Source organism: Hemicordylus capensis, chromosome 4, assembly GCF_027244095.1.
Source record: "Hemicordylus capensis ecotype Gifberg chromosome 4, rHemCap1.1.pri, whole genome shotgun sequence".
Classification (NCBI taxonomy): Eukaryota; Metazoa; Chordata; class Lepidosauria; order Squamata; family Cordylidae; genus Hemicordylus; species Hemicordylus capensis.
In genome coordinates, this window is record NC_069660.1 from 48,473,790 (window position 1) to 48,486,253 (window position 12,464).

General features: G+C 40.1%; 1 protein-coding gene across 5 annotated transcripts in view; it reads right to left on the reverse strand.

Moving 5' to 3' along the window:
- Positions 1-12,464, reverse strand: part of ACSS2 (acyl-CoA synthetase short chain family member 2) — a 79,139-nt gene that overhangs the window by 42,390 nt on the left and 24,285 nt on the right. The gene's annotated exons all lie outside the window — the stretch shown is intronic.

The window sequence follows — 12,464 nt, forward strand, 5'->3', positions numbered from 1 at the left end:
AGGGTAGATGAAAAGCCATCCTCCCAAGCTCCTGCCTCCCACATGATCACTCTCCCATCCTCCTACCTTGCTTTTCAAGTTCACACAATCATGGATTGGGAGCATACACAACTCTCCCACCCAGTCAGGGTACTCCTCCAACCTGTTTATAGAGACGTGTGAACTAGCCTAATCTGGAGGGAAGCGGATCAGCACTCAGTCAATAAATGGCAATTGGAACATGTATTCTCTGTACGTACAGGCAAGAACATTCCAAGCAACAAAAGTATGGGAATGCAGCTGATAGCTGGTACAGGAAGTTAAGACTATTTCGAAGAGTCTTCCATAAATTTTGAAGATTCTTTCCAGTACCAACAGCCAAAGATCAAACCCTATGCATGAGGAATCACAGTTTCAAAAGCTTGTCAGCTGTTGGTAATCCATCTGCACCGTTTTCTAAAATTACTCAGAAGGAAACAAACAAGGATAATTGAAGAATCCCTGGAAGCCATAGCCTTAAGTCTCAAAGAGCAGGTTATTAGGGTAGAGCTGGGCATGGCATCCAAGGGCAACTGAGGCTGCAGCCACTGCATGTTCATCAACTGCCTCATAGTGAGCTTCAATTCTTCTGGCTGAAATACTTTGGTCGTTTGAATATTTCAGCACAGATAGCTCACTAGCTAGAGCAAAGGACTTGTAAAGTAATAATGGGCCAGTTCAGACCAACCATCCATCAAGGAAAGTTTTAAACATAAATATAGAAGTGACAAGAACATTGGGAAATGTATGCAGAAGTAGCGTATTACTACAGTTTGATTGCTTAAATAACTGTAATGTTAAGAATTCCAAACTAAACAAAAATGTCATACAAAAGAGAAAAACCGTCATTAGTTACCAATATTACAAATCTTTTCAAGAAACATATCTTCATCACATCCTAATTATAACAATTGTGTGAGCAGAAATGACCACCACTTGTAGGCCTTTTTAATTTATAAAACTAACTAAAGATTATCAGATAAAGGCATACTCTGAGCAGAAAATGGAAAAAAGAGATCCTTTTTTTACCTGTAAATAAAGCAAACTGAGATAAATGTAATAGAACGGTCCTCAACTTTTCTGCCCCACAAGCCTTTGATCATTATTTAATTTACTTTTACTGCGTAAATTTCTTTTTACTCTACCCATCCCCAGCACAGCATCCCCCCAGTGGCTGTTAGGGGTGTCTATCTTCTCTTTCTTTTTTAGGTTGTGAGCCCTTTCGCGACAGGGAGCCATTTTATTTTATCTATTTATATCTATGTAAACCGCTTTGGGAACTTTTTGTTGAAAAGCAGTATATAAATATTTGTCGTATTCGTACTTTTATTTCTTTATTTAACACGTTTCTATGCCACCTATAAAGAGGTCTCGAGGTGGTTTACATAATTAAAGTAGCTATGAACTTTAAAATCAGTGATAAAAACTGATAAATCTGTCCATCTGCAGTTGCCACCAGCTCCTCTGGTGGCTACTCAGGGACGGGACTTCTCTGTTGCCACCACAAGGCTTTGGAATTATGTGCTCCCCACTGAAATAAGAGCCTCTCAATCTGACAAGCTTTTAAAAGACACTCAAGACACATATTCAACCAAATTTTTAAAATTTGAATTGTGGTTTTAAACGGTTTAAATGTGTCTAATATTTGTTGTAGACCGCCTAGAGACATGAGTGTGGGGCAGTATACAAATTTTTTTTAAAATAAAAAATGTAAATCAAGTTTAAACATCTGCTGAAGCTCGACTGAATAGGTGTGTCTTCGTTGCTCTTCTGAAGGCCATTAGAGATGGTGCAGCTCTTACTTCAACAGGGAGTGTGTTCCACAGCTCCGGAGCAACTATATTATTATTTTTTTTTTAATTTATTTAAAATATTTCTATACCGCCAATTATCTAAGCGGCCATAGCCCAGGACTTCAACGACAGTCTAATTTAGGCTTTCCTAAACTGACAATCAAAAACAGACTGCCCTTCAAGTTATAGTTCGTAACATAACATAAACAGTAACAAGATACTACTACTATTTATATACCACTTTTCAGCAAAAGTTTCCAAAGCAGTTTACACAGAAAAATAAGTAATATTGTTCCCTCCCTGTCCCCAAAGGGCTTGCAATCTTTTTTTTTAAGTACTTGAAAGTATTTTGCACAATTTACTTATTTATTTATTTTATTTTTGCATTTATATACCGCCTTTCGTTAAAAGACAACCCCAAGGCGGTTTATAAAAGTTAAAACATACAATAAAAAGGCAATAAAACATCAAGCTAAAAAATATAAAAACATAAAAACAGGCATAAAAACAATACAACAGCCAAATCTGACAGACACTATTCTTTTAGCTCTAAATGGCAGGCATTAGATCCATCCAAAGTAACCTGTTCATTCTTGCAAAGGGTTGGAAAACCACAAGGAACCAGTTTTCATCTGTTGCTGAAGACTAAGACCATTGCACAATGAACAGATCAGGATCTGACAAGCCTTACTCTTCCCCTCACAGTAAGCAGGTGCAATTTTACTATCCTTTGCCAAGAAGGAGTCACAGTTAAAAGTCACACAAAGTCCTAAATATCCTCAATCACTTGTTATTGGCCTGCCAGGACAGCTGGAATATTCCAGGATAGTCTTGCTCCAAACTGAAGCATGAGTTAAGTGCATGTTTAATTTATGTTCTATTACACAACACAATAGCAGCAAACCCCATGCATATTCCCTCCCCTGGGTACACATTGCAAAGAAGCCCATTTGCTCAAAGCTAGGGTGAGCGCGGATGGTGTCAGATGAGCTGAGCACAGCACAGCCTAGCAGCCAATCAGAAACAGTTCTCACCCAGTCCTCTGCAGATCAATGTAGAGAAACTGAGCTGGCACACAAAGAGATTAGAATAGCTCTATTATGAACTCTGCCCACTAGCTATCTCAAAAAACAAGCATTTTTGCCTTTCTTCTTGACATCTTTCACTGAGTTGCCCACCATAAGATTCTCCTCTCCAATCAATGTTAGCAGATGATTCACAGGTGTTTCTACTATAATACAGATATATTAATTAGGGTTTCTCATTCTCTTGGAAATAAAGCATGACTATATGCACATTTCAGGACAAAATATGTGTACAAAATGTACACAAATGTACAAAATGTACACAAGTATAGACCTATATATACAAGAATACAAGAAACTGCCAATTCTATATACAAATGCATATGAATGACAATGGTGGACATCCAGACTAATGAAGAGCTTGCACAAACATGCACCTAGCTAGTGTGCCAAGTCTGAAGCGCATGTTACACTAGCGCAGCACTAGTCTGAAAGCAGGTCTGTGCTTGTACAATGAAGTGCAGAACCTGTGGCATTCCTCATATGTTCCACAGGGAACTTTTGTGCAAGAGCACGTTTCGAACATCTCAATGATTTTATGCAGCTACGCAATCTTCTTGTACTAGGACAACTTCATTATTCTACATGTCAGCCAATGCCTTTTAGGCTATATAATGGGGGGAATAGATATTTTTAAAAAGACTACCACTAGCAGAGATGATTCTTTTAAAATGGAGAGGATGCTCAGGCTCACTGTAGCTTTTACAAATGCTTTTGACAGGCTCAGCTGAACTGGATAGATACTTTTTTGACCCTCCTTTTCTTGAATAAAGACCGGAACTGCCATTAGCAACTCTCAAAACAAAAATTAATGCACCTACTCTCCTTTATTCAGAGCTAATAAAAACTGAAAGCTGGACCAGAAGAGGGCACTTGCTTCCATACTCTGATGCTCAAGGCAGAGTAAACACACTCAGAAAAGGAGTTTGAAAACTTCTACAAAACTGTTCATATTAACAAGTCAAAAATTACATGTATACCTCAGTTCACAGTCAGTATTACATAATTTATGTCAATGGAAGCTACAGAACATTCAAAAACATTCAGGCATTCCTATATATTCTGAGGCTGGTATGTACACTGTATCTTGCATTTTCAAAGGGAAAAATTAAGTGGAATTTAATGAAAAGCAAAAAGGTAAACAAGTGGAAGCAGGGGGAGAGAGAGAAATAGTTCTCAGTGAACCAAGAATCTGAGGGGCTGGCACAAAAGATGATGAATGACGGGAAGAATTAAAAATACAGTATAAGTAAAATATAAAGGAGCTTAAAAGAGGTTGAACAAGTTGTTTAGACCTTAAACACTAAAGAGAGAAGAATTTGTCACACACAGATTACCCTATGTTTTTAAATGAACATGTGTGTGTTTTATTGCTGCCAGTGCTATTGCTGTTTTACACCCTGTTTTTAATGGTTGTATTTTGGTTTTTACTTCACTGAATCTGTTTTTATTATTTTATTATTCTAAGTCACCTTGTAAATTCTCAGACTGAAAGATCTGGAAGAAATGCATAACACACAATGAAGTACAACTTTTCATCAGAGATGTATACAATTTAATGGTAAACAAATTAAGGACATTGTTTAGGCATAATATTAGAACAAGGCAAAAAACCGAAGAAGGAAACAAAAAAACTGGTCGTTTCTGCACCTCATTATTATTATTTTATTATTATTATTATTATTATTATTTTGCATTTATATCCCGTTCTTCCTCCAAGGAGCCCAGAGCGGTGTACTACATACTTGAGTTTCTCTTTCACAACAACCCTGTAAAGCAGGTTAGGCTGAGAGAGAAGTGACTGGCCCAGAGTCACCCAGCTAGTCTCATGGCTGAATGGGAATTTGAACTCAGGTCTCCCCGGTCCTAGTCCAGCACTCTAACCACTACACCACACTGGCTCCTCATGGCCAGTAATGTTTATTCAGTCCTATAGAGGAGGTAGTAAAGAACAGAGATCCCAACAGAACTGAAATTAGATGCCTGTCTAAATATGTTTAATGATTAATATCATTTTTGCAGGTGCTACTCCACACTGCCCTATTCTCAAACAAGTGACTATAGCTGCACCCTAACTTGGAAGCAAATCCATTCAGCATAATGGGACTTGTGAGTAAACATGCAAGAGGATCAGGCTGCATATCACCCAAAGGGATTAGAGGGCAAGAATGTACAGTCTGTGTGTCTACAAAATGCTGGCTAGATCATAAACAGTGCTTAGATGATAGCTATTTATGCGGACTCTATTTTATTTACAAGTTTGTATCCTGCCTGATTTTCAAAACAAAGATTTTTGAGAGAAAGCATACAATAAAAAGCAGATGTTACAATCAGATTATGAACACATATTATTTTCAGACAGTTCTGCTAAGTGAGCAAAGAAACATGGTTTAAAGGGGTGATTCTCTTATATTTAACAGGGGGAGAGCAACTGGCCCTACCCCACCCCAGCACAGCATCCTTCCAGTAGCTGTTGCTGGTATCTGCCTTATGTTTCTTTTTAGAATGTGAGCCCTTTGGGGAAAGGGGACCATCTTATTTATGTATTATTTATTTTTGTGTGTAAACCACTCTGAAAACTTTAGTTGAAGAGTGGTATATAAATATCAGTAGTAGCACTAGTAGTAGACGTCAAACAATAGCCTGAATAAAGGACATCTTGCATGACATAATCTTGCATGACTGCAAGATTAAAATTAAGTTGTGCCGTCGAGTCAGTGTCGGCTCCTGGCGACCACACAGCTATGTGGTTTTCTTTGGTAGAATACAGGAGGAGTATACCATTGCCTCCTCCTGTGCACTGCGAGATGATGCCTTTCAGCACCTTCCTATATCGCTGCTGCTCGATATAGGTGTGGGAAACACACCAGCAGGGATTCGAACCAGCAACCTCTGGCTCGCTAGGCAAGTCATTTCCCCACTGTGCCATTAGGTGGCTCCAGCAAGATTAGGCCAAGACAAACTACAGGTGACAAGTGATGGCTCACAGATAAAGAGACTCTGTCCCAACTAACCAGCTACACATAATGGATGGAGGGAACTGTAAATAAAGTCTTTGAGAGAATGGAAGTTTGAAACAGAAAGAAGCAATCAGGTATGCAAGACCTTAAATTAACATCAGCACCTTGAATTGGACCTAGACTCTGAAAGACAGACAGTCCTGTTGTGCTCTACCTGTTCTTACTGGCCTTGTTAAGAGATAGTCTGCCAGATTCTGCACTACCTAGAAAACCCAACATTTACAAGGGCATCTCCATGTACATCCAAGAAGTCAATTCTTGGTTACAAAGGCATAGGTGGCAGTTGGCGGGATGTTGTTCTCCAATAGAAGATACATACACCTGAGCACACTTATCACATGAGCAATCAGGAGCAGAAATGGGATCAGAATATCTTCAAATTATATTGTTAGCCTAGATGTGAGACCTGAAATAAGGACCAGTAGCCAGAGTCTTATTTAGTCACCTAATGGCACAGTGGAGAAGTTACTTGCCTAGGGAGCAAGAGGTCCTGGTTCGAATTATGGGAAACACCTGTATTGGGTAGCAGCGATATAGAAAGATGCTGAAAGGTATCATCTCATACTGAGCGGGAGATAGCAATGGTAAACCCCTGCTGTATTCTACCAAAGACAGCCACAGGGCTCTGTGGTCACCAGGAGCCGACACCGACTCAATGGTACAATTTTACCTTTTGCCAGAGTCTTGTTCTGCCAACAAAAGGATTGGAGGACCCACAGAGAAACCACCACAAATACCAAACTAGGGAATAGGAAAATGAAGTATTGATACAACAAGGGGATTTCCATTAGGACAGACACCTGCTTGGGCCACTGAGAGGAGCCATACTTTGAAGGTTATATTATATGCTGCTGCTTTGAAATATAACTAATTTTAAAATACATATCTGTATATTCTGTGTCTGAGTAAAGCTATGGCAGCCAGAATAAGGAGATTACAAGAATTGCTTTGAACCAAGCTGAAGCCATGTATGTTAAGTGGAGATAAGGAACCAGAGAAAGAATGGGCAGGTTAGATATTAGAACAGCATGGCGTAGTTTTTATGCAGTACCATGCAGTACCATGCAGCAGATCCACTTGGAAAAAGCTCGGTTAAACAATCATTATAGGAGGAACTTTCAACTGGTCACAAGCCACCTCTCAAACAATAGGGCAGCATGGTTTGGGACAAGGGAGAAAGAAAATGCAAGCTGCTACTGCTGCTTCCTCCCAGCTGGAGGTTTGTTTGTTTGTTTGTTTGTGTGTTCGATTTTTATACAACCCTTCCAAAATGGCTCAGGGCAGTTTACAATTAAAAACAGAAATCATTAAAACCAATAACAATTAAAACAGAAATACAAATATGAACACCAATTTAAAAACATCTTAAAAAACAAACTATCAGAACAATTAAAACCCTGAAAACCAGGTTAGCTTTAAAACAATTAAAACTAATTAAAAACCCTGAAAGGCCAGGCCAAACAGATGGGTTTTAAGGATTCTTTTGAAGGTCAGTAAGGAATTAAGATTTCAAATTTCTGCTGGGAGTGCATTCCACAGCCCGGGAGCAGCTACAGAGAAGGCCCGCCTCTGAGTCGCCACCAAACGAACCGGTGGTAACTGGAGACAGACCTCCTCAGATGATCTTAACGTGCGGTGGGGATCATGTAAAAGAAGGCACTCTCTAAGATATTTTAGATATCTTAGCTTGGAACTGGCCACTTGATACTAGTGCTTAGCATACAGTGGCCAGGTCCCTTTCAGCAAGATGTCTGTGTCCGACATCCTGATGCTGCACACATGCAAGCAAAAGCAGCACACATGCAGCAGCTACAGTCCCACTTCAGCAGACCAAATGCACACTGGCAGGGAACAATTTAGGCCCATCTCCTCCAAAGAGCTCTGTGCCACCTGAACTCATGTCCCTGGGTGGGGGGCATAATTTCAGGCAGCACAGAGCACTTCCTGTGGGGGAAGTGGAGCCAGAGAAAATTGCTCCTACACATGTGCGAGTGTCCAGGCTGCTGAAGCAATACTGTAACCACTGCACACATGCTTTTTGTGCCTATAGGGCACAGAGTGTTAGTCAGGATGTTGGCCACTGGGAATTATTGTGAACTTCCTCTTAGCATGGTTCTATGTCATAAACAGAAGACTGGGAAGATATTCCAAACAATGAAGGGATTCTCCCATATCTGTTTCAAAGATGTATTATTTACTTTATTTTTATTTTTTACATTTTATATCCCGCTCTTCTTCCAAGGAGCCCAGAGCAGTGTCCTACATACTTAAGTTTCTTCTCACAACAACCCTGTAAATTAGGTTAGGCTAAGAGAGAAGTGACTGGCCCAGAGTCACCCAGCAAGTATCATGGTTGAATGGGGATTTGAACTCGGGTCTCCCTGGTCCTAGTCCAGCACTCTAACCACTACACCACGCTGGCTCATGCAAGAACACAAGGGGGATACCAAGCACAATTACCTTTTTCTTTCATGTAAAATCCAAGTAGGAATCAGATTAGTTCATCGGTATATACCCAGACATGGTGCAGAAGTATAACATCCAAGTAAGACCAAAATATTTTCATGTCTGGCTACCAGCAGCATACTGCACGCAAAAGTTGTGCAGATATGGAAGTTTGCGTATCACCCAAGAGACACCCCCGCATAAGTCCAGATGAAGCATATAGGACACTCTCCAAAATCGCTCAAGAACAAAATTGTCCCCCAGCAGGTCACAGTTCTGCAGGACAAAACTACCCAACTCCCCCAAGCAGTCGGTCCTTTTATGGATTTTTCAAATTCCATTTACTCCATAAGATTCTCAATGCCATTTAGATGCCCAAAAATGTAATCCCACCTAAACAATGCACTACAGAGCAAAATGCCCTCTCTAACATGGAAGGGGCATGGCTCAGTAATACAGCATGTGCTTTATGTGCAAGAGATCTCAAGTACGATCCCTGGCATCTCCAGGCAGGATTGGGAACAACCCCTGCCTGAAGCCTGGAGAATCGCTACCAATCACGGTTGACAATATCGACTTTTATAGACTAGTGGTATGAACGGTAGCTTCACATGTTCAACCCACACCCCATAACCTACCACCAATCGAAATATCGCCTTCACATATGCATTTCTGTTTTGGAAAATGTCTCATATGCTCCATCTGGGCTGTGCAAGAATCCTTCAAGATATCTGCAAACTCCACAAGCATAAAATTTCTACTTACAATATGCAGCTGGTAGCCTATACATGGAGCAAAGAGGTATGCACTGAAACGTGCCCCTCCATACCAGACATGCGGAGGTAGCAGAAAGCTGGGGCAATGTAGTGGCTAAGTGACTGAGCTGTGAACCAGGACTTTCCTGGTTCAAATCTCCCCTCTGCCGTGAACTCCGTGGGTAGTCTTAGGCAAACCACTTTTCATCCTCAGGTCCCCCCTGCAATATGGGGATAAGTGTTGTCATTTGCTATACAGAGTTGTTGTAAGGCTAATGTTCAGATAATAAATGCAACATGCTTTACTATTTTACAAAATGTTAAGTGTTGTGTTGCCAGAGTGAATGAACAACAACAAATGAGCATGCAGTACAGTTCTCCATAAAGTGCTCTGGGGGAAGAACTACAAAAAGCAAGATCAAGGCATTTTGCCCAAATTTCAAGCATTTTATCACCAAGGTTTAGCAATAGTAATGCATGTGAAATACTGTTAAATGCTCCAAGTCTGCATGAAATAGGATCCAGATTTCTCAATCACATCAGAGCATAGTGTCCTGCCATGGTATGCCAATCTTGGTGGCATTCACCAAGATTAAGATTTTCCATTCAAGAAGCAGAGGAACAAAATCCTAATTTAACACCTAACTGAGCAAGTCTGTCATACACATCAAGTCACACATTCGCAAAGAGTGGTCTGAGATGGAACATTTTCCATTTCTAAAAATGCACTGCTTCATACCATTAATTAGTAACAAAATGAATGGATACAACATCATTCACAGTGGGCATCTGAATGTTGTAATTTTTTATCAAGTGGTACTTAAGCTGCACAAATACCCAAACTGTGCAAATAGCATTACACAAGAGTAAGCCCACTGGAAATAACTGAATTACTCTTGTATAATGCCATCTGTGCAGTTGTATATCTTGCATGCACACAATACTACAAGGCTGACAAACTGTTGTGCAGCATGTCAGCCACTATCTCTACAAAGCACATAAATATACCTTGTGTGTGTGATATATTTGTGGGGCACGGGGGGGAAGAGTGGATACTAACCAGAAGTACATAGGAAGCTGCCATATACTGAGTCAGACGACTGGCCCATCTATTCTACCTCAATATTGTCTACACAGCAGCTTCTCCAAGACTGCAGGCAGGAATCTCTCTAAGGCAGGGCTGTCAACTTTGGCCCTCCTGCAGATGTTGGCCTACAATTCCCATAATCCCTGACTATTGGCTAATATGGCTGGGGATTATGGGAGTTGTAGTCCAAAAACAGCTGGGGGGCCTAAGTTGAGCAGGCCTGCTCTAAGCCCTATCATGGAGATGCCAGGGAGGAAACAAGGAAGCTTCAGCATACAAGCATGCAGGTGCTCTTCCCAGAGTGGCTCCATCCCAGCATTGATAAAAATCAATGGTGTTTTTAAAACAAACAAACAAACAATAAAAATCAGATTTTTAAAAAAATCCATAAAGAACCTAGCCAATGATATCATACAGGGGACCCAGGCTAAACCCCTACATAGGTACCAGGTTGGTCCCTGAGACCAAATGGTACCTATGTAGGGGTTTAGCCTGGGTCCCCCTGTAACTTCATCATGAATATTAATCATAATTATATTCTATGAACATGTTAATAGCAGTATATGGGGGTGAGAGATGGCAGAACTGAGATCAGTCCTACTCTGCAGGTGGTATGCATGCAACACACATACACACACACACACACTCAAGCCCTTGCTCCCCTACCCTACCCCCCAAGTGCAAAGACAAAGAAGGTCAATTAATGAATGGGGGAGCAGTAGTTGATCGAAACAAGGAGAAGGAGTCTGGATATAAACGCACAGGATGGGGAGGGGAAGAGAACATGAAACCACAAGTGAACAGAACATATTCATACAGTCCTGAAGAAACTCCTCCCACCTCCTCTGAGTGTATCCTCCACTGTAGAAAGAAAACACCTATCATGGCAACAGGCTATAAAAGAGATTTTAATGAATATTTTCATGAAGTTCCTGTACCTGTTGGTAAGACAGGTATGTGTGCAAAATGCAAACAGTGCAACAACGGAATGCAAGGCCTGGTTGCCCGAATGCAACAGCATTATAAGTAGTGTATAACTACCTTCTAAAAACGAACCATCTCTAAATATGTATTAAGGTCATATTAGACAAAAAGAATGTACTTTTATAGAAAATGAGGATTAAATAGAATCTTCCCAACTAGTAATTTAAATTGTGATTAAAATCATTAAAATTAAGTCATGATTTAAATCAAATCAATCCTGCTCCATCCCGAGGGCAATATCTTACAGTGCTCATACATGTAGTCTCCCCTTCATATGCAACCAGGGTGGACCCTGCTTAGCAAAGGGGATATGTCATGCTTGCTAACCAAGACCTAAGCATGCTCAGTCAGATTTAGGGCATCAGAAAGTCTGATTATCATCATCATTTTTATTTTTAGAAAACTACATCACTGCCTGCAAATTAGTGTACTTCTGCTGATATTGGCCAAGTGCAACAAGGTGATTGCTATGAATTCCTGCCAGCATTATCTTAACTCATCTGAAAGCTTGCTACATCCCAATCACAACAGACTAGTACAGCCTAAACATCTGGGCTGATGACTGACAAAACCAACTCCTTACTTAAGAGATGTGTTATCGGTTTTTACACTACAAAGATAGGGAGCAAAAATAAAACCACTCTCAAACAATCAAAACAAGATCCCAAACCCTTCTTTATCTGCAGACACTTCCACAGAAATCTTTCTTATTTTTTAAGCCGTTAAACCCTTTTCTGTTAAGCGACTCCACTAAGAATGTCTCCTATGTACGCTGGCTAGACACAAATGAGAGTTGCACAGTTATACCCTTGTGCAACTCCTATTCATATCAAGACAGCTTGCACAAGTGAAGCTCACCATGATTCAGCTCTCTACAGACAAGAAAGGGGTTTTACAGAGTAAATAAAAATGTTCAAAAAATAAAATAAAATGGATTTTAAAATTAAAACCATGTTTTACATTATTTTTAAAAATGTAAATAAAATGCTAAGTTTTTCATTTAGAAAAACAACACAGCTAAGATTAAATCTCATCACAAATGTGCTATACCTACACTTGAGCCCTATTCACACACAGTGAAGAAAGGAACACTGTACCCATGTACAGAGTTCCTGAGCATGTCCAAAAGTCCCACACTTGGCTATTATTATTGTTGTTGTTGTTGTTGTTGTTGTTTACACAGTCAGACAGGTGTTATTCACTGGTTTGTTTTATCCAGACATCAAGTCCTTCCCAAAGACCTGGGATGGCTGAATTTTATTATCAATATTGTTGCT